General features: G+C 39.5%; 1 pseudogene; it reads left to right on the top strand.

Moving 5' to 3' along the window:
* The first annotated feature begins 353 nt into the window (after nucleotides 1-353).
* Nucleotides 354-845, top strand: LOC128046721 (40S ribosomal protein S18-like; annotated as a pseudogene).
* The last annotated feature ends 22,662 nt before the right edge of the window (nucleotides 846-23,507 follow it).

The raw sequence follows: 23,507 nt of genomic DNA on the forward strand, positions 1-23,507 counted from the left end.
TAGCACCTTTTAAAATGTCTGAAAATAAGACTTTTCTCTGCCTTTTCAAATATGTATTCTTCACGCAAGTCCTGACAGAAACTCCTGGCTCTATAAAAAATCAGACAGTAGTAAAGTCGCCGTATAACCAGCAGTTCTACCTGCAGGTATATACCCAAAAGAAATGAAAACACAGTGTCATCTGCATATCTGAGGTTGTTGATATTTCTCTCAGCAATCTTGATCCCAGCTTGTGATTTATCCAGCCCAGCATTTTGCATGATGTACTGTGCATATAAGTTCAATAAACAAGGTGACAGTAAAAAAATAAAGAAAGAAAAGAAAGAAACGAAAATACACATCCAGCTCTTCCACTGGAGGCCTACATGCCGCCGCTGGGGCCGCCACCATGTCTCTAGTAATTCCTGAGAAGTTCCAGCACATCTTGCGAGTACTCAACACCAACATCGATGGGCGGCGGAAAATTGCCTTTGCCATCACTGCAATTAAGGGTGTGGGACGAAGATACGCTCATGTGGTGTTGAGGAAAGCGGACATCGACCTCACCAAGAGGGCAGGAGAGCTCACCGAGGACGAGGTGGAACGTGTGATCACCATTATGCAGAATCCACGCCAATACAAGATCCCAGACTGGTTCTTAAACAGACAGAAGGACGAAGGACGGAAAATACAGCCAGGTCCTGGCCAACGGTCTAGACAACAAACTCCGCGAAGACCTGGAGCGCCTGAAGAAGATTCAGGCCCACAGAGGGCTGCGCCACTTCTGGGGACTCCGCATTCGAGGCCAGCACACCAAGACCACAGGCCACCGTGGTCGCACTGTGGGTGTGTCCAAGAAGAAATAATGTGTGGGTGCTGTGTGAAAAAATAGTTTATACAGTTAAAAAAAAAAAAAGAAAATACACATCCACAAAAAAACTTGTACATGTATAATCACTAAAAATTATTCACAATAGTCAAGAAGTGGAAACAATCCAAATACTCACTAACTGATGAATGAATGAATGAATGAATAAAATGTATATCTATGCAATGGAATATTACCTAGTAATAAAAAGAAATTAAGTACTGCCACAAGCTACAGCACACATGGACCAAGTGAAAGAAGCCAGTCATAAATAACCATATATTGAACGATTTTCATTATATGAGATTGTGCAGAATAGAAACATCTGCAGAGATAGAAAGAAGACTATGGCTGCCAGTGGGGGAGTGGGGGAAATAGGGAATAACTGCTAATAGGCATAGGATTTCTCTTTGGAGTGATGAAACTGTTCTAAAATTACATTTTTGTGGTGGCTGCACAACTTTGTGAATATATTAAAAAACACTGAATTGTATACTTTAAATGGATGAACTATATAATATGTGAATTATATCTCAATAAAACTGTTTAAAAAGAAGAGTACTAGACTCTTCCCCCCAAACACATTACAAATCGAAAATCTGAGATCAAATTGCAAAAAAGAAATAGAATATCATTTTCAAGCTTGAAATAAACTCTATTTGTTTGTATATTAAAAATAAATTAAATAATGAAAAAGACCCCAAACTATTGGGTGTCTCTCTTCCCAACAAACGATTACTAAATACGGTTATTGGAGACCTGACTGTGATTCTGCTGTGGGAGTCAGTGACTGTAAAGGTGGAGGGTAGGAGAGGGCAGGGCAATGGCCACCACTGGCCACTGTGCAGTTGGAAAGTCTTCTGAGAGTTTAGTGCAGCTTCCAAGCTTGAGAAAAGAAAGGCAGTTTATTGTCTGCTGCTCTACAGGGCCCATGGTCCACCACTTACCTTGTGAAATCCAATCTATTTTAACTATGACAGTGCAAGTCAAGTCATAAACCTACATTTCCATAGATCCCAGACAAAAGTAAACACAGACTCTTATTTTTAATCCTTCCTTTCTGCTTTCCTCGGAGTGCTGATTAGATTGCATATTCTACGAAAGGATGGATGAGCTCAGTCTTTTCTAAAGTATTTCCTTGTGGGTTCATCCATGATTAAGGCACAAGTTTTTCCATTTTGAAAGATGCACGATCCAGCTGTTCTTTTTGCCTGCTGCAACTTCTTGTTAACCTTTCTGGAACGAAGGAGAGAAAAACAATGTACCATGACCTGAACACATCCCTCCCAAATGAGAAGAGGATCTTTCTTATGTACACCCAAGATAACAGTAGTGATCTGTCATTCTAATTCTTTGTTTACAGTTTCAAAGGTTGGTATGTATTTTATCTTTTAGCTCTTTAAAAAATACAGCTGTTTTGGCTAACATGAAATGTCATACATTGAGGTCTGATAAGTTGAGAGCTAAATGTTTTAAGAACGTAATAATCACCAAGTGCTTAATTTCAAAACACACACCATTCATTTGCCTCCCTAGGATGAAGTGCCCATCACAGAGTCACACCACTGGCACCAGGCCAGATATTCGTCCCTGAGCCTTTCAAACATTTAGACTCCTAAGTTGCTTTTCAGGCTTACCGGAGGCTCAGTATATGTATAAACAGGGCAAAGAGCCACTCTCTCTCCACTGACATTCAGAGGAGCTGGTTGTAAACAAAAGTCTAGGTCACCTCCAGTGCAGTCAAAGCTGCACAAGGTACTTGTCCCACCCCGGTTCCCTTCTGTAGTTACAGCTTGAAAGGCTGCCTAGGAACACCCCAGGGGATTCTTGCCCAAAGGTCCAAATCAACAGAGTCTGCATCCCCTCACAGAATGGCTGATTTCCAAGAAGAACCAACGCTTGGCCCTCTCCTAAAGGGAACCAATTAAATTTATACTAAAAAAAAAAAAAAAAAGAGCTTGTCATATAATCCAAAATAATCAAATGACATATGGACTTGAGTCAATGAGTAGCTCTCATGCAAGGAGCAAGGAGGCAGACCTCTGACTGGCTTAGACCTTGCTGGGGTGTGACTGAAATCTGAATTCAAGTTTAAAGGGCAAATCAAGTTTTTTTGTTGTTGTTGTTAAAGGACAAGGAAGTCAGGTCACTGTTTCCAGGACTGTAGATCTTCAAGTTTTAAGCACAGAGAGGAAAAGTTCAAACAGGAGAGAAAAATCTTCCTAGACAAAAATAGCATTTTCAAAATGCATATAAGTTTAAATGAAAAAGAAGGTGCTGAGCAGGTGTATGTGTATGCCAACTTTTGGTAAAAAAGAAAATAGAATAAAACTTGGATAGGAAATATACGTTCCCCCTTACTTGACTTTGCATGAAGAAACTCCAGAAGGATATAGTAGCAACTAGAAAAAAAATGGTTACTTGATTTGGGGAAGAGAACTGGAAACACAGAGTACAGAAGTTAGGGCTCAACTTTTCACTGTAGACCATTGCATATGTATTTTTATTTTTTTAAATAGTATGTGAGGAACTGCTCTAAGTGCTTAGGAAGTAACAGGGAACAAAACTGGTCTCTCAAGGAGCTTACATTTGAGTAAGAAAAAGAAATACAAACACATAAAAATAAGCACATTGTTTGGTACATTAGATCGTCATGAAAATTAAAAAGTAGAGGAGGGTAAGGGATACAGGTTAAGAGATTAAGAGTTTGTGTGATTAAATATGTCAGAGTAGCCTCAGTGGTGTAACATCTGCACTGAGATTTGAAGGAGGTGAGAGGGTATGGATAAGGCCCTTTAGGGGAAGAGTGTGCCAGGCAGAAGGAATAGCTACAGCAGTGGTTCTCAACTGAGAGCAATTTTGCCCCTCCCTCGGGGCCATTTGGCAATATCTGAAGACATGCTTGACATTAAGACTTGGATGGTAGAATACTACTGGCATTCAGTGAGAAGAGTCCAGGGACGCTGTTAAACATCCTATAATGAACAGAATAGCACCCTGCAATCAAGAATTATCCAGACCAAAATGTCAATAAGTGCCACTGGTAAGAAACCTTGAACTGGAGAGGAGGAGGATGCCAGCTAAGTTCAAGTAACAAACAGACCAAAGTGGTTATAAGAGAACGTTCAGTAAGCTCCAGCTGAATCACACACTTAGCTTCCCACAGCACACATTAACTCTCACTCACAGTGCTCTCCAAATCTTTGAGTGAAGAACACTTTTCCCCCTAACAGTCTTATATTCACAAGTTACCTCTTGACAACAAAGTTCACCTTTCACATTATCATGCAGAACCACATTAGTTATTTCCTTCATTCCTCCACTTCCCCATCACCAGTATCCCTTCTGTTCTCAGATAAGGATGGAGAAAAATTCAAAATGAGAGTATTACCTTGGGTTAAGGAAGTGGAAGAAAATGGGGAAAGATGGAGGCAAATGAAACAATGGAGAGGGAAGTGTTTTTCCTCTTTTCAAAGAGAAAGAGGTGCTGAGGTGTCCTGCAAAACATGCAGTGAAGAAGGGAGTCCTTCAAGTCTATTGACTCAGCCAACAAACAGAGACTAGACAAAAGCCACATCCTGGAATTTTCCATCATTTCCAGTTCCTTGTTACTGTTTTCTTTTTAGTTGTGACCTAGTAATTGCTCTATACACATTTGTTGCAAAACAGAACTGGCTAACTTGAGGACTTTTTTCAGCATTTCTAGAACCAAAGTATATACTAGTACAGGAAAGCACAAGGTATTTTTAGGTAGGAGAGACTGGTTCAATTTAACTAGAATATCAGTCAGATTTGGGGGAGCAATGAATAAAATCTAGAGTGGTATTAAAATATCTGATAACCAGCATGGTTATAAAAATTAATATTAAATAATTATTAATAGTTCTGATACTTAAAAATATATCCTTTTATCACTAACTAAATTAACTTATAGATGTGTATGTGGAGGCATTATGGCAGACATTAGAAAGTGGGCTTTGGTGCTGGTGTCACATTCACCTGAGTTTAAATCCAGGGTCTACTAATTTTTACATCCTTGAGACCCTAGATCAGTTATTTAAGTGCCATGAGCCCCAGCCCAGGCTCAATAGCTATAAAATGGGAGTGATGATAATATTAACCTCATAGAAATACTGCTGCTGCTGCTGCTAACTCACTTCAGTCGTGTCCGACTCTGTGTGACCCCATAGATGGCAGCCCACCAGGCTCCCCCGTCCCTGGGATTCTCCAGGCACGAACACTGGAGTGGGTTGCCATTTCCTTCTCCAATGCATGAAAGTGAAAAGTGAAAGGGAAGTCGCTCAGTCGTGTCTGACTCTTCGCGACCCCATGGACCGCAGCCCACCAGGCCCCTCTGTCCATGGGATTTTCCAGGCAAGAGTACTGGAGTGGGATGCCATCGCCTTCTCCACATAGAAATACGGAGAGTAACAAAGTATAATTCACATAAAATGCAAGGTCTGGCAATAGTAAGGGCTTGATAATAGCAGATATTAACATCGAAGTCATACTTCTGCGTCCTTTGTATGCCAACAAAACACTTCTCAGCTATTTCTTCTGTCATTGTCATTACCAATATGTGCTTTTACAGCAATCACCTAGGTAAAGCCTTTCTGTCTGTATTACCTGGATAACTGCTTGGCTTTGGCTAGAAGAGCCTGGCCCTAAACAGAAGTCAAGAGGCACCTCACTGCAGGGCATCTCAAAGTAGGGTACTAGAAGTGAATATCTAGATCAAGCATAAAGTTGGATATAAGAAGTGTTCTGTTTTCCTACAAAGATGTAAATAAGTGGAATGTAGATTTTTTAATTGGACATTTTAAAATGAAATAAATATTAATAATCCTGAATTGAAATAACCTCCAAGGCCTTTTGTTAAGTAGAAACACCAACATGCAGACAGCACAGATAGGATAATTAAGTGTATGAGTACAGTACATACATATATATGTACATATGTACCCACACATACACAAACACCTTGCATCTATGTTTGTAATCACGTGGACAACCCTGGAAGGATACATAAGGAATAATAAAGAAATAAGTAACCTTCCTCGGCAGAAAGAAAAACAGAAATGGGAGCAGACTTACTTTTCATTATATATGGTTTTTTTGCTCTGAATTCTTTTTGTTCAGTACTATATTACTTTTATAAAAATAATTTTTTAAATTATAAATTAAAACAATGGCTGTAAATTGCAGCGAGGAAAGGCTCAATGTGTAATAATAGAAACATGAAAATTTTCTATTTAAACACTGGCAAGGACTGGGGAGAATACAAATTCTTACTCTTTTCTCCTGGAAGTTTGAGCTGGCACACTCATTTTTTCTGTTGGAATACAATTGTTTTACAGTGTTCCATTAGTTTCTGCTGTACAAATCAGCCATAAATATACATATATCCCCTCCCTCTTGGACCACCCTCTCATCCTCCCACTATCTCACCCCTCTTGGTCATCACAGACACCAAGCTGAGCTTCCTGTGCTTTATAGCAGCTTCCCACTAGCTGTCTATTTCACACATAGTATTATTGTGTATATGTCAATCCCAGTCTCCCGATTCATCCCACCCTCTTCTTCCCTGATATTCGCATCCACATGCGCATTCTCTATGTCTGAGTCTCTATTCCTGCCTTGGAAATAGGATAAAGAAAATGTGGGTCATAAATACAATGGAATATTACTCAGCCACTATAAGGAATGAAACAGGGTTATTTGTAGAGACATGGATGGACCTAGAGTCTGTCATACAGAGTGAAATAAGTCAGAAAGAGAAAAATATCACACACTACTGCATATATATGGAATCTAGAAAAATGATACACTGACTCCGTGCCAGGCACTGTGCCAATTATTTTGAGTGGATCATCTCACTCAATCCTCAGAACCTCTATGAGGAAACAGAGGCCATCAGGGGTTAGATAACTTGCCTGAGGTTCAAGAGCTGATATGTAAGAGTGCAGATATACTATGACTCAGCTGTGAGCTCTTGAGCTGGTCACCTTTCCTCTGTGGATCTCAGTCCATTCACCTGGAAAACTAAGGGTGGACTAGATGATTTCAAAGGACCCTTCTAACCCTTAGATTTCAGGTTTCTATAAAATTAAGTAACCCCTCCGCCAATAAAATCACAACTTTCAAAGCCTTTTGTAACATATTTTGCCTAAAAAGGAGTAGCTTTCTTCCTTAATATTACCATTAAATAAAGGTGTCAGTGTTTTGGTCAGAAAATGTAAGCACTCTGAACAACCCTATACAACAGTGCCTGTGTTTAGGGGGCTTGTGGTGGAGGGGTTTGGCTAAGGAGAGGGAAAGGAACCAGAGTAGGCAACACACAGGAGGAGTGAGGTGCTGGTTCCTGGAAAATCGTGAAAGTATCTCCTGCTTGAAGTCATCAGTTCCACTAAACCAGGACCCCTGAAAACCAACCTTGTGACCTTTCTGCTGGGAATACTAAATGAGCCCCCAAGGTCTTTAGAAATATGGGACTTACAAATAAGGCCAAATATTTCACCTCTGATTCTGATGAAAGGTTTATGAGCCCCAGAATAGCTCAAGCACGACATGTCTGGATTGAATATTTGGTGTGCACTTAACACCAACAGGTTTCAGAGGCTTCGTGTTTCACAACCAAACTTTGGCAGGACTGCGTTAGTTACCTGATACCCATGGTAGGGGACATTTTCTCACTTCTCTGTGTCATAAATAGTACAGGCTCCTGTCTCTGGCATATGCAAGTTAATTAGGCACATTAAGAGAGATTTGCCAACATTGCTGTCCCCTGAGTTTGTGACCATAGAAAATATGGCTAAGGAGATGAGGACATGCAGCAGCTTCTAATCGGGTAGTCATCAGGAGGAGGGTTCCAGAAAACACAGTCTGGAGATGAAGCTAGGGATGGAGCCCGCCAGGATCAGATTTCAGAGACTAGTCTGTCTTCATGCTGACATGCTAATCGAGTCTGGTATTAGGTTAGAACATGGAAATAGAAATACATGAGGACATGGCCAGAAATAAAATCCTCTGAATCTCAGGGAAGAGTCAGTTCTCTTTGGAGACACAAGAGCATAACTGGCACTGATGCGTTCTCGAATCACCATTTCATTGACTGAGTTCTTTCTTTAGGAGTTACACAATGAGGAATTAAAGGTAAGCAGCGTAAAGGCAATAAACAGAATTGATCCTGAAAAGAAAAGAATTACTTTGAATGTGCATGACATATTCTGTTTACAAAGCACTTTCTCATGCCTAATATACCCCGTTTAGCTCCCAATGGGGAGATGGGAACCAGAGTCTCTTTATTCCCAAGCCATTGCTTTCCTCAGCTCCTAGCTGCTTTCTTTCTGTATTCCGTTGGTATGTATTAAGTACCAACTATGTGTAAGAAGAGCTTCCCTGGTGGCTCAGATGGTAAAAAATCCGCCCACAATGCAAGAGACCTGGGTTTGATTCCTGGGCTGGGACGATCCCCTGGAGAAGGAAATGGCAACCCACTCCAGTATTCTTGCCTGGAGAATTCCATGGACAGAGGAGCTGGACGGGTTACAGTCAGTCCATGGGGTCGCAAAGAGTGGGACACGACTGAGTGACATACACACACAAGCATAAGAAACTCTGAGGAGTAGATGAATAAAATTCAGTGTTGAACTGGAGATCTACATGAAGTGTTGTGGGGATAGGGTAGAGGGAGGGGACAGTCCTACTGCACAGGGCAAGGTGACAAAGCTGGCTTTAGTTGTGAGAGTGTTCTCAAAGGTAAAGCAAGAGTTGCCAGGAGAGTTGGCTGGAGGGAAGATAATGTATACAGGGACAAAAGTTTAAAATGGGAGCGCATTCCAGGGAGAGGAATTGCTGGTGAAGGCTGGAACGTTAACCCACATGATCCAGCCAGGATGAGAAATCCAGGTTGAGTGCTCACTGGACAGATTAGGAATGAAGTTGGAGAGGAAGCTTTAAAGAGTAGTTGAAGCCCAAATCCAAAGGCCTTTGAATGGCATTCTGAAACATTTCAACATTTAAAAGAAACCCTCTCTGGATCCCCAAGATGTTTTTAAGGGTTTTCCTCTGCCCCTTTCTTCTCCATCTTTAAAAGAAGTTGGCATCCTAAATTCTCAGAGACCAGAAAAATTTTTGGAGGCCAGAGATTGCACATACAGTCTCCCTTGAAGAGTAAATAATACTGCAGAAAGTGAAACCATCAAGAATGGAAGAAAGTGACAGATTTTGGTCTGGTTTCTGGTTTCTCAAGGCATGGGGAAGATAGCAGAATCCATTTTCCTTTTTAGACTTGTGTACTCCAGAGACCCAGGCTGGTTCATTTCTGCCTTACCAGGAGTATCACAACCCCCTGTGGCACCCCTCTCTAGCCATCCTTAGTTCAAATAAACAACTCAGTCACTGCAGATGCAGGCTCAAAGCCAAAGAGAACTCGCCATGCCAGGGAGCCAGGAGTCTGGCCAAGGGTCAACTGCACCCAAAGCCCCCTGGTGAAAGGAGGAGGGACCTTCCCTGGAGGGCACCCAGGTCAGCCTCAGTTGACTCCAGTCTTTAAACCAAAGATATTTTGCCTGGGGTGGAGTTTCCAGAAGTACTCTGAGCTATATGGGTATCAAATTATAATGGTATCAAATTGTATCTGCTAAGCACTTGATCTTCAGAGCCCTTCTCTATCTAGAGATCCTGACAATGACCCTGGTAGGCTGGCAGGGCAGACAGTACCACTCTAACTTGGAAAACGGGGCCCGGATGATAGGATGTGCCTAAAGCTACATGAAAGTGAAGTCTTTCAGTCGTGTCTGACTCTTTGTGACCCCATGGACTATAGCCTACCAGGCTTCTCTGTCCATGGGATTTTCCAGGCAAGGATACTGGAGTGGGTTGCTATTTCCTTCTCTAGGAGATCTTCCCAACCCAGGGATCAAACCCGGGTCTCACGCATTATAGGCAGATGCTTTACCATCTGAGCCACCAGGGAAGTCTACATGGCAGAATTCAAATCCAGTGCATCTAATTCAGAAAGCATGGTCCCTTTAATGCTGTTCTAAAAGGAATGGTTGGTAAACAATGGGCTAAACCTTGGGCCAAATCTAGCCTACCACTTGATTGTGTAAATAAAGCTTTCAGATAAAGCAGAGCCACGCCCATTCATTCACACATTGTTTTTGGCTGCTCTCACACTATAGAGACAGAGTTGAATAGTTTCAACGGAGACCATATGGCCCACAAAGCCTGAGCTACTTACTACCTAGCTCTTTACAGAAATAGTTGTCAAGCTCTGTTCTCAAGTATTGTCATTTGCTATGTAGCCCCGAAAATAACTTAATTTTTCTGAGCTTCAGTTTCCTTACCTGCAAATGGGGCATAATAATAGTACCTACCTGCCTCATCTACTCAGGTTGCTGTAAAAAGAAAAAAAAATCACAGACTTGGGGGCTTAATCAGAAATTTGTTTCTCAAATTTTAGAGGCTGGGAAGTCCAAGATCAAAGTGCTAGGCAGTTCATTTCCTTGTGAGAATTCTGCTAGCTTGTAAAACGTTGCCCTGTTTCTATGTTCTCACATAGAGAATGAGAAAGAGACAGAGAGATTGAGAGAGAAAGAAAGAGCATAAATTCTCTGGAGACTCTTCTTAAAAAGACATTCACCCTATGTGATTAGGGCCCACCCTTACGAATTCATTTAACCTTAATTACCCCTCTAAAGACCTATCTCCAAATACAGTCATATTGGGGGTTAGGTTTCCAACATATTAACTGCGGGAGGCGGGGGGAAACAATTCAATCCATAGCACAACTTTACCAAGTTTTTATAAAAGTTAAATAAATAACAGTTAAAATATTAGCTTAGGGTCTGACATTTAGGAAGAGTACAATAAGACGTATTGCCTTTCAATTTGCTAACAACATACACAGAATGAACTCAGAACTTGAGGTCAGAGGACTTGTTTAGTTGATTTTAAGCAAGTCATTTAGCCACTCTGGCTTCAGTTTCCTAATCAGTGTATTTGTTTCACCTATTTAATGTGCTGGCTTCTTTCCTGCTGCTTGTCATCTCATAATTGCAAGAGAGCTGCAGCACCTCCAGTTGTTTCATCTACATTCCACTCAAGGAGATGGTGGTCAGCTAAGAAGCCCTTCTCTCTTTATACAAGGAAAGCAAAAGTTTTGCCAAAAACTGCATCCAACAGACTTTTACTTACGTCTCATTGGCCGTAATATTGTCACAGGGCAACCTCTAACTGGAAAATAACTAGGGAGAAGGGTGTTGTGGCAATATCTGCCATAAAACAGACAAGTTTCCTGGAGTGAAATCCATATTCACACACCCACATCATTGTGGTTGTACTAGAGATGACAGTCCTTTGTGGGATCAACAAGGACTGTCACCCTCATCCTATGTGGTCAGTGACAACCTCCACCAAGAGCATCCTGGTCCACAGACAGCAACAAGAACTAACTTGGGAAAGAGAGAAAAGGAGATATTTACACTTAGACAAATCTGAGGAGAACAAAAAATGCTCCAATGTGTGCAAGAACATACAGACCCTATAGCTGTCTCTGCCTAGATTGTGTGGACAGCTCCATTGTGTTCTTCCTTACATATCCCATTCCCAGACACCATTCGAGCAGTCACAGCAGAGACATGACGAGACCTTAGATTCACATAGCCCCCTAACCAAGCCACAGTAAAAAGCCGTAAGTCCCAGGCCCTGATCTGGTGCCTGGTCCTTCCGCAAATGCTAAAAGGCTTTTTAATGAGGCAAGTAGGCAACAAACAAGATCTCAGCCTGAGCATCTCATTCCCCACAAAGGAAGGATCGAGGTCACAGAAGACAGAGTAAGCATTTTTAAAGCACAGACTCTTGGTAGAGTATGGAATCTTCATGCCATGGAAAGCCAAAACGTCTGAATAACGTGGTAGACATTCCAAAAATCTTCCACTCCAAAGGGCTAGAGAGGAGATGGTTGATCTGATTTTTTTCATGTCACGAAGGATCAACTGACTTCTCTTTCATCTACAAGCAAAGGTAAACAAATCACCAAATCTTGTTTATTCCAGGAGGTTTCATGCAAATATTTTAAAATTCGGATTTTATCAAGCTGGTTTAACTAGGAAAAGCGTAGTTGGAAGAATATGCTAATAAGTCATTAAAGTGCACTCATATCATGCCATATGGTCCACTTGAAACATAAAACACTGGCCTCTATTCTTCAGGCAGGGTTGTTTGATAAAAGAGAGCCCTGGGGAAAAGATTTTTGCTCTGTTCAGCCTCACTTTATATGCTAACTCTTATTATAGGGGCTTGTTTGTTTTGATGAGGCTTGGCAGATATCTGTAAATAGCACTCCATTTGAGAAAACCATTGCAGATAATGTGTTAAAGTAAAATCCAAGCTGGAAGAAATATGCTTGTATGAGCTCAATTTCCAGGGTTGTTTTGTTTTTGCTTTTTTTTTTTTTTGCTATTTATTAGTACTTGCTTAATTAACTATATTGTAAGTTCCATGTCTATGATGTCTGGTCTTTATTTTAAAATAAGCTATACTTGGTATCAGTGCCTATGACAGATAAGCAGATTATACATCCAAATTGTATATTTAGTGGATGTCTTTAAAATGCAGGTCAGACCTAGGGAGATATACTGGATTCAGAAACTGAACTTGGCAGTTTGGGTGCTTAATTGCATTGTGGCCTGCTCCCCACATTTGAGAAAAGCGCAGATGAATTCAGAAACCCAATGATCAGTCTGTGCCGCAGCATCCCTTCCAAACCCATCTCACAACCTGGTGATTCAGAGGGGACATGAACTCGAAGACAGTGAGACTACCATCAAAGTTAAGAGAGCTTTGTTTCAGCCCTGGGTTATTAAGGAAAATATGTATTTCAGAATTTCAGGGCAGTCACTTGGCTTCTTATTTTTGCTTGAACCTCAGTGCTCACTTCAGGTCCTGTGCTCTCAGATACTTGATTAAAAAAGCCCACCTGTCACAATGTTTCCTCTGATACAAGGAAATCTTTTGAAATCTTTTTTTAGGTTTTTGGAAAGAAGATCCTATCTCCTGGTCTATGGATGCCAAAAATGGAAGACCTCTGCCCACAACAGAAATGTAGCCTAAAAAGGTTCATGTGCTACAGTGCTTCATGGACTGCTGACTTTGGGGCCAAATCTAGGCAGTGGGTAGAGGCAGGACAAATAAACAGCAGGATTAAGACAGGAGCAAATCAATTATTTGTCCTAATGAATATATAAGGCTACTGCTGATCAATTAATAAGAGGTGTGATTTTAATTTTTCACCTCCATGATTATAATTTCTAAGCAATGTCTATATACAGTAACTATATTATCTTTTCATCTATTAGATTTTTCTAATTTATGCTTAAATTAGAAAATATACCGTAACTATATATACGCATTGCTTAGAATCATATAATCATATAATAATATTTAGTAGTTTATATAAGAATAGCTAATAATTATATGAGTGTATATTATATTATGTTTTACATTATTATAAATAATTTGTATAATTATATAATAATTATTGTAACTAATACCTATTCCTATATAACTATGCCATTTCCAAAGATAGATTGTTGAATGAAAAAGGAAGTTGTAAAAGAACGTTCAATATGATTCCATTTTATAATTATTTTTAATCACATCTGTATTAGTTGGGTTTTTTTCTGATTACAAATAGAATACATGACAAACTCAAACACACAACAAGTTAGCATTAAATGTCAGCTCCAGGTAATCCCTTCCTTCCACCACTAGCAAAGCCTTGTCATGTGAGGTTTCTATGCTAAATATTTCTGAGGTAGAGGTTGTGTGTGTATGTGTGTTAATGAACATACAGTGTTCTTATCTGAAAAGGAGTATGCACTTTTAAAAGAAAAATTTTTCATCTCAATCCTTTTTGGAAAAGGGCAGAACAAAGAAATAAAAGTATTTTAAAAGTGATCAAAGTTATCTATTAATAATCTGAGTAATTCTGATCCTTCCTTTACCCTCAGAGTTCAGCAGAACATTCAAAAATCACAGAAACCTAAACATTTCTGCATAACCAGGCACCTAGACCCTCTTAGAACATAATTGCAAGAACCAAAATATTACAAGATCCTATGGTTTGTACCGTCCTCCACACAGAGAGAAGACTTTTCGGTCACACTCTTCATCACCGCATGGCTGGGTCTTTACAACAGCTGTCTGCTCTCTTCTTGCTTTGTGGAGTGTCTAGAACTTAAATGTTGAAATGAATCAGTCTCACCATGCCCAGCCTTCATCCTGTGGATTCTTCCCATTTTTCTCTGCCAGCTTAATCCTACAGGGCAATGGGAAGAGAAGCCCAGAGCACAGTTTTGGAACCAGAGAGACTTCAGTGAAACTCCGGGACTTCTCCATTTCCTGGTTGTAGGATTGCTTAAATTAGAAGATATAAACCACTACCTGTATCCTTGCCAAAAAACAACTCAGAATCTGAGCCAGCTACCAGTTTACAGGAAGTTAAGGGACAGTGGAACATGCTACATTGAACAAGGGGATGTATCAGCAAAGTTCGAATGTGGAAACTCTAGGAACAAAAACTGATTTCTTCAACAAAGAAGTTTCAAGAGCAAAAAAGGAGAGGGAAGAGGAGCTTCTCAATGAAAAGAGATAACAAGAGATTTCAAAAAGAGATAGCAAGCAATTTCAATATATAGGTATTATTTGGTTTCTGATTGAAATATAAGAAATTATTTGTTTCTAATTTATAAGACAATCCAGGAAATGTGAATGATGACTATTTGGTGGTATTAAGGAATTATAGTTAATTTAATACTAGTTGAATTATTAATAGTTGTAGTAATAACAATGACTATTAATTAAACTAATATAAGATTAATAGTAATTAATACTGTAGTCATATTAATTACTATGAAAGTATTGTGGTTTTGTTTTTTGAGTCTTTACCTTTTAAAGACATGCTGAAATATTTATGAAGTAGTATGACAACTGGGATTTCCTTCAAGATAATCAGTGGCTGGTGGAAAGTGGGGAGTAAAGATGAAACAAGATTGGCCATAATTGATAATTGCTGAAGCTGAGTGATAAATACATAGGGACTTCATCATACTATTTTTTCTTCTTTGGAAATTTTCTCAAATAAACTCCTCTTCAAATTCTGCCATTTTTCAGATTCTGGATTCTGTTGTTTGCATCTCAAGTATCATTTCACATGCTCCTCTGTTTTCTGTATGTTCTATAAATTATTAATGGTGTTTTTGATCACATAGAAATTCTACTTGGGGCAAGAATACTCTATAAATGATTTTTGTACTTTTATCAGGAGGTACATAATGTCCTTAATAAAAATGTTTTTAATTGTTTTTTTCAACTGAAAAATGGGGATGCTTCCAGGACAAGTTATTTTAAGATTAAACATTTGATGTAAATAAAGGACCCACACAGAGCCTGGCACATCATACATGCTTTTATAAATGTCATTTTCCTTTTTCAACCCATCAATAACCTTTCCAATAATTTCCATTATCTACCGGATCAAGTTTTAAGTACCCTCAAAATTCCAAGTCTCCTGTGGTCTGTTCCTAGTCTACCTTTCTAGTTTTATCTTCCTCTGCTTTAAACACATGCCCTTATATACACACGTGCACACACACATACACACACATGCACACACTGCATTCCTTAAACTCAAACCTTTGTTCACACCAATTTTTCCACTTGGAGATGTCCTCCTTGCTTCCTCTCAGCCCTTCTTCAAGACTCAGTTCAAGTCTCACCTCATGCAGGGAAATATCATGATCACAGCCTGTGAGGCCTCCCTTAACCTGGCCTTGAATTGCTATTCAATGCTTACATTATTAAATTTCCCATAATAAGCCTTCCTTCTCCAATGGCCCCAGGGCACAGGCCGTATGCAGTCCTTCATTGCTTCCTTCACAGCACACAGCCCACCACCACACACACGGCACAGCAGCATGCCACAAACATTTACCAAATTAAGAGAATAAAAGAATGAAAGTAGCTTCCAATTTGAATAGAGCAGGATAAACCTGTTCAGCCACATCTAAACAGGCATTCCCTTGAAGGAAAATACAGAATCTATGAAGATGCTTTTACTTTATCTGAAAGAGAAAATATCAGCTAAATCTATCATTCTTACCTTGCTGATCACCTTCTGAATTCCATGTGTGAAGAAGTCAGAAATTTTTCAGGTCCTGATATCAAGACTGAATAAAATCAAATGATAAACTCAAATGACTGAAGAGGCAATTTGGGTTCCCAATTATGACTGGATTGAGAGGGAAAAGGGCAAATAGAGCACAAGTATGGTCTATATTGGGCTTCCCAGGTGGCACTAGTGGTGAAGAACATGCCTGCCAACGCACGAGACATAAGAGAGGTGGACTGAATCCCTGGGTCGGGAAGGTCCCCTGGAGGCGGGCATGGCACCCACTCCAGTATTCTTGCCTGGAGAATCCCATGCGTGGTGGAGCCTGGCAGGCTACAGTCCATAGAGTCGCAATGAGCTGGACATGACTGAGCAACTAACACATTCACTTTTCCTCTCATGTGTCTATTTGAGCTACTGACATGACTCGCTCCCCAGTCATCTCAGAGGTCAACTACTCCTATTTCAGCAAGATGTACCTCAAACCCACCTAAAAGTTTGGCTTTATAAAGCAAATCATGATTGCCTGATTCCTAAGGTGGCAGTGTGACTCTGGAATGTTCTGTGTAAACAGGCATAAACCGCGCTCTCTTCTCTATTTTCCCAAGACTCCAGAGAGCTCAAGGGAGCCAACAGGCCTCTGATGGACAAGGGTGAGCTGGGGCTGACATCTCCACAGCTCTTTGCCATATAATTATGAGAAAGTGCTGTAAGGGAGTGTTGGCTTCCCCATTGATTTTAGCTTTTTTTTTTTTTTTTGGCTACTATTAAGCATAGAACATTGTAAGTTTCTTACATGGTACTGTTTCTTGGTACCTGGCATGTAATGTGCATTTATTTCACAGGTGACCAAAAGGCTCCTGTACAAAATCTGATGAAAGTGCTAGTCCTCCTCCTAAGAAGGTGGTACTAGTGATAAAGAACCTGCCTGCCAATGCAGGAGACATAAGAGACACGGGTTCGATTCCTGGCTCAGGAAGATCCCCTAGAGGAGTGCCTGGCAACCCACTCTGGTATTCTCAGCTGGAAAATCCCCATGGACAGAGGAGCCTGGAAAGCTACAGTTCATAGGGTTGCAAAGAGTTGGACATAACTTGAAGTGACTTAGCACCCACATGCAAATTTTGCACATTGTTTCATATATGTTTCTGAAATGACATTTAAACAGCTAGTTTACTTCCTCACCACTCCACAAAACCTACTTCTTACCACTAAGGAATAGTGAAATATTAGTTCTTTAAAAATGAAATGTTCCCAAACCATGTCCTGTTCCTTCAGAGAATCTACCTTGCTTTTATGCTACAATAATTCTCCAAGATTCCAGGAACTGCTTAAAACAATAGTTAGGGTCAAGTAGCCTTTGTGAGAATTGGGGGCAATCTTGGATGATTTCTTAATAAGGCACTCATCAATTTTTTCAGTAAGAAAAGGAAAAAAAAACCAATCACTTAATAGAACATGTTGAATAGAGACCTAATATGATAGCAAGGCTAGAAGCAGAGTGTTGCTAATTTGGCAGGAACCTTTCAAGGGGGCAGAAAAGTGGCCCTCTCCCTCTAGCCATGTGTTGCTCATGGCTTGACCTCTTGTGCTCCGCTGGTACACTCTAGGAGACCTGTTTTGGCAGTCATGGTCAGTCATTAACAGAGTGACAAAAAATTTTTTTAAAACACAATTAATGAAGTCACTTTCTGCTGTGCTGAATTCTTCATTATAAAATGATTCCTTGCTTCTAAGGGCACTAAATTCACAGAAGAATCGCCTGTATCCCTGTAGCCATGTTTTTTTACTGCAGTTCCAAAACAAAACCATCATGTTCCCTATTATCTTAACTGCCCATAGTTGATAACTTTCCTAATTAGCATTACACATGTTTAAGTGTCTCTAATTATTTAATGATGGTAACCAGGTAATCCATAACAGCAATTACATATCTGAATTGTCATGGACTATTGGACAAATATGTAATGGGGCATTTTAAAAGCATTTAAAATGTAATGCTAATTAGAAAGGTTATCAAATACAACACCATAATGGGGAACATGTTGGAATTTTTGTGGTAAAAAACAAGAAAATGGTGTTTATTAGAACTTAGATTTTGTGAATGTAAGAGTGAAATCAAAGGATATGGGGGGTTATATGGAGCCAGATACATAGATTTAATGCAAGATTCTCATTGTTTTATTTGGCAATTTATTAGACAAGTATCAGTTAATCACCTACTGCATCTTCCTAATGTTGAAATCTTGTTATATGCCTGTACTCTGATGGACAATGGATATACGATGAGGAGGAAGACATGGTTTCTCTCCTCAAGGAGCTCAGAGTAAAGCGAAGAGAAGAAGACTAAATAGGAAAGGAACTGAAAGAAATCTTTGATCTGGGGGTGAAGTGGTTGGTTAGTGCATGGGAGAGAGCAGCTTGGGAATGGCGGTGAGGGAAGTAGGCAGAGAGGTAAATGTGGACTGTCAATGAGCAAAAAAAAAAAATCAGAAGAATATATTGCTTGTTCGTGCACTTGGGAAGCCTGAGATCTGGTTGGAGAGACAGGCCAAAGAGAAATGGAATTACCAGAGATCAACTGAGCAACTGTGGGATTTCCCTGGTGGTCCAGTGGCTGTGGCTGACTCTGTGCTCCCATTGCAGGGGGCCTGGGCTCAATCCCTGATCGGGGAACTGGATCCTGCATGCCGCAACTAAGACCCAGCACAGAAAGAAAGAAATATTTTAAAAATTTAACCAGTTACAATGATTATTACCATTATATATATATACACATATATATAATGGGGTTTAGAATATATATATATATAATCTAATTTCAACTGTGTACAAACCAGAAGTTGAAGCAAAGAGTACGTTTCAAGAGTAACAAGTCCATGAGATTGTACAAGGAGAATGGGTTCCTCTGGCAAAAAATCTTGAATGCAAGGCTGAATCACTTTAGGTTTGTCCACAGTGACTATCAGGATCCAGTCAGCTCTTGAAAGGAGCTGTGGAAGGTGGCCTTGGTATTGTTGCAACAATTATGGGAAGATTGGATAGAGAACGTATCTAATTAGTGGTTGGAAACTAAAGGCTCCTGGAATGTTTAGACATGAGGAAACTGCAAGCAAATGGAGCTGCCAATCAAGAGAGTGCAAGAGAGTAAGAGAGAGAAAGGAGACAGATCAGAGCTGAACATGAAGTAATCTGTATGAAGTTGGTACTCAGCACTAACACTCTAGTCCAAATAACCAGCTCTCCCCTGTACCTTACAAGAGCCTCTGGGTTACTAAAAATGCTTTCAGCTGCAAGTAGCAACTTAGCTCCCTATTAATGGCTTAAATAATAAAGGCACTTTGTTGTTTCTAGATCAGAAAGTCTGAACAAGTTGGCTTTAGGAGAAGGAAAGAACTCCTCTTCATCAGATGTCATAAAAAAGCACAAAGAAAGAAGAGTTGAAAACATAAGTAAATCTGAGTAGGAGAGGACTGTGGCAACTTGAGTTTAGAGGTTATATAAACAGAACATGTTCTACCTCTTGCATAAAGAGCTTCAGAAAGTACGAAAGGACGTAATAGCGCAAAGTAAGTGGTTTGTTTTCCTTCTTGGCTCCAAAAGACACTACATGATACCTTTTTAATGCTTTAGTTTTCTCATTATTAAACAGCATGAGAAATTTCTTAAATCTTTCCTCCCTACCTTGGTATCAAACAACAAAAAATAAGCACTCAAGATGCTAAAAAAAAAAATTAATAATAGTTTAACAATAATTCAGGAGACAGACATGTATCTGGATAAGGACCCAAAACAAGCATGTTCATTCTTCTCCACTGAAAAAACCAGTCCCTTCCCATCATTCAGTAATCTTTACCACACCCTACTTCTACTCTGCCTTATATAACTTTCATACACAGTTATTATTAGCAGGCTGACAGGAAAGCCATACAAACTAGTTTGAGTGAGGAGCCTTTTAAGAATAATTGCCCCATAAACTTGTGTCTTTTTCATTCACCTGCCATGTGATACGGTTCAAATCATTACTGGAGGGGACAGAGACAATTCTGAGTCACAGCTATGAGTCAAGTTGGAAAGAAATTTGGAGGCATTTAGGAAAGAGTACCTGAAGGAAATGAGAAACTTCCCGGTGGTAGTCCTGCCCAGGGTTATTCTCATAGCACAAATCCATGTGACTACTTCCACTGTCTGTCCATGAACTTAAAAATATTATCCTACATGCTTTTAGAAAGAGCAACAAACAAATGCCTTACCTTCTGTATAGGTGCTACTGAAGTGAGTACATAAATGCCTTACCTTCTGATCTTCAGAACAGGATTTATTTGGACATAATCAAACCTATTTCTTGTGGGGACTCCCCTGATGGTCCACTGGTTAATAATTCAGGCTCCCAAGCCAAGGGGTGAGGGTTTGATCCCTGGTCAGGGAACTAACCCAGGTGGTGCTAGTGGTAAAGAACCTGGTGCTAGTGGTAAAGAAGGTTAAAGAACCTTGTTTAGTTTAATCTAATTTATTTTAATGCAGACGTCCTTCAGCATTATGTCGCCAATGCAGGAAACATAAGAGAGATGAGTTCCATCCCTGGGTTGGGAAGATCCTCTGAAGCAGGGCATTGCAACCCATGCCAGTATTCGTGCCTTGGAGAATCCCATGGACAGAGGAGCCTGATGGGCTATGGTCCATAGGGTTGCAAAGAATCAGACATGACTGCAGTGACTCAGCACACAGGCAGAGAACTGGTATCCTGCAGGCTGCATACCCTTCACCCAGCCGTATGCCCCACCCCCTGCCCCGCCAAAAATGTCTCTTGTGAATAGCCCAGTGGAGAGAAGAAAGTGGACAGGAGGTTAAGTGGCCAAGATTTTATCTGTACTGTGACCATGAGAAGATCTAGGAACCTTCACTGGGTCTCTGCAAAAGTAAGGGTCTATCTAGATGGTCTCTTATTTAATTCTATCTAAAAATTAATAAGAGTACTTTAGGAGATTCAGTTACAGCACAAAATAATTTTCTGGAAATGAGACTGATATTTCCACTTTAAAAATTAGTAGACAAATTAAAGAAGAGGATGGTTGGTTACCACAAATGTATGAATTAGAGGCCAAATGGTAGAAATATCAAGGAACAGAACCAAAATACAAAGAGGTAGAAATTGGGAAGAAAAAGACCAAGAGGGTATCTATTATGTAAACAATAGAAGTTTTAAAGCGGAGGCGGATAAGACATGGGGGAGTGATGATAATTAAACAAATGGAGAACCTTTCCTTAGTCTCAGATTAAAAGGGCATGCCAAGTTACCAGCAGGTTCAGTGATAGAGGACACACCCCTAGGAAAATCACTGTAAAATCCCTGAACTCCAAGTATAAAAACAAAAGCTTAACAGCTTCTAGACAGAATAAGTAGCTCACGAAAGAGACAGACTGACCCTGGACTTATCCCCAAGACAGGATATTGAACTAACATTACAGGTATTTGAGAAAATGTAAGCTACAACCTAAGAATGCTGTAGTCTTTCAAGATATTCTCCTGTTGAGGTGAAAGGTTGCTATTAATATTTACACATATGAAAGGATTCAAAGAAGTTACCACCTCCCATATTCCATCTGAAGAAATGATAGTCTAGAGCTAAAATTACCTCGGCCTAACCTAAGAGATAAGAACAGAAGAGGGATGGAGAGGGAAGATATTCAAATATTTCAAAGATCTCATCTGGAAGAAGAAGGAAACAGAGAAAGGGGAACGCACCAAGGTCTCATCTAAAGGTCTTGTTTCGAGGGTTGGAGGAAACCAGGAAGAAATACAGCATCTTACCAAGGAACAGAGTGGACGTCTTGCTTCAAGTAATGGTAGAGACAAGCATATGTAATTATGAGTGCCACAGGAGAGAAATCAGTAAGGAAGTCAATCAGATGTGGCTCCACCTCACTCATAGATGAAGAAATACACATTTCAATGTTTTTAATGTCATTTTAGTCTATCATATTGGCAAAATATGAAAAGTGTGATGCCATCCAAGGTTGCTGTCAAGGATAGTGGCTGTGGAGAGGCACCCTCACACAATTTTGATGGGAATGTTAACAGATGTCATCTTTTTGAAAAGCAATTTCACAGCACCTAGCAAGTGTAAAGTGAACATATCCAATATTGAATCATCCCACTTGTATTTTTTTAAAGGTACCTACATAAAATACATATTAAAATTGTGAGGATACTGAGAAACTGTTAAGCATCATTGGTGGGGAGGTCAGAGCTTGAGAAGGGAATTTATGCTTTTTTACTTTCTGTATAGATTGACTTTTTACCTTATGCACATTATTTTCTTAAAGGTATAAAACTAGTTCATTAAAAATGTATGTGTCCTTTTACCCAGAGATTCCATTTCTAGGAAATCACTCAACCATCCAGCATTATACCTGCACATGAATGGATAGATACTGATGTAAAGAACACCCTTATGAATAGGTTTGCAAAAGGAAAGAAAAAAAAAACTAGAAACTACCAAAATGTCCATTAATTTGGTTAGTAAATACAAGCACATTCTTAAAATGGTATGTAAAAAAGAATGAAAGTGGTCTACATGGACAGATGTACAAAGATGTAGTTTAAGACATTGTTTACTAAAGAAGGCAAATTGTATAACAGTATTCTAAGCATTTGTATAGAGTTTTAAAAGGATATATGTGTATATGACAGTGATCCTTGATGGCAGGAAATTTTAACATTGTTTACCTCTGGGTAGTAGAACTGAGGATTGAAAGAAGTAAGCAGGCAGACTTTTGTTTTTCCCCTTGTATTCTTCTATCTTTTGCACAGTTTTAATTTTTTTCCATGAACATGTATTACACTTATAATTTAAAATATCAGTTAACTTTTAAAAAATGCAATAAATGGTATGTATGTGTATATTATACACACATATGAAACTATGCCTGGTACCTTAAAAATATCAAATGGCATGAAACATCAAAATGCTATTTACAAAAATACTGTATTACCACATGGTATCTTTGTTAAATAATTTGCACTTAATTGTCAAGCATCTTTGCCTTGACATTTTGGGATACCTTTTTGCACCTTCTGTAACTAATTACTCAAAGCTAATTGTTTCTCTCAGAAATGTATGGCCCCACTGGGAAGCCCAATTGTGGGGCATATATACCATGGTGAATAAAATCCCTGTCTGCTGAAATCTTCAGTATTCTGCATAGCATTTAAGAAACATTTAAACCGTAATATCTAAAAATGAGAAAATCAATTGAATGTGCCATGTGTAAAGTACAGCATCTTGAAAATCTATCGCTGAGCAGTTTCAGTATCAGTTGTAAGGATGTAATTCAAATCTTTTAATAATAAGGATAATTACAAAATCTCACTAGATTTGTTGTAAGCACATTTTTTTTTTCAAGTAAAAGTCTGTTAACATAGCAACCTCCCCTGGATGTCCAAGAATTTCATTTCTTGGTATCTTTCTGTTGTGAAATATT

The sequence above is a fragment of the Budorcas taxicolor genome, chromosome 4, assembly GCF_023091745.1.
Source record: "Budorcas taxicolor isolate Tak-1 chromosome 4, Takin1.1, whole genome shotgun sequence".
Taxonomy (NCBI): Eukaryota; Metazoa; Chordata; class Mammalia; order Artiodactyla; family Bovidae; genus Budorcas; species Budorcas taxicolor.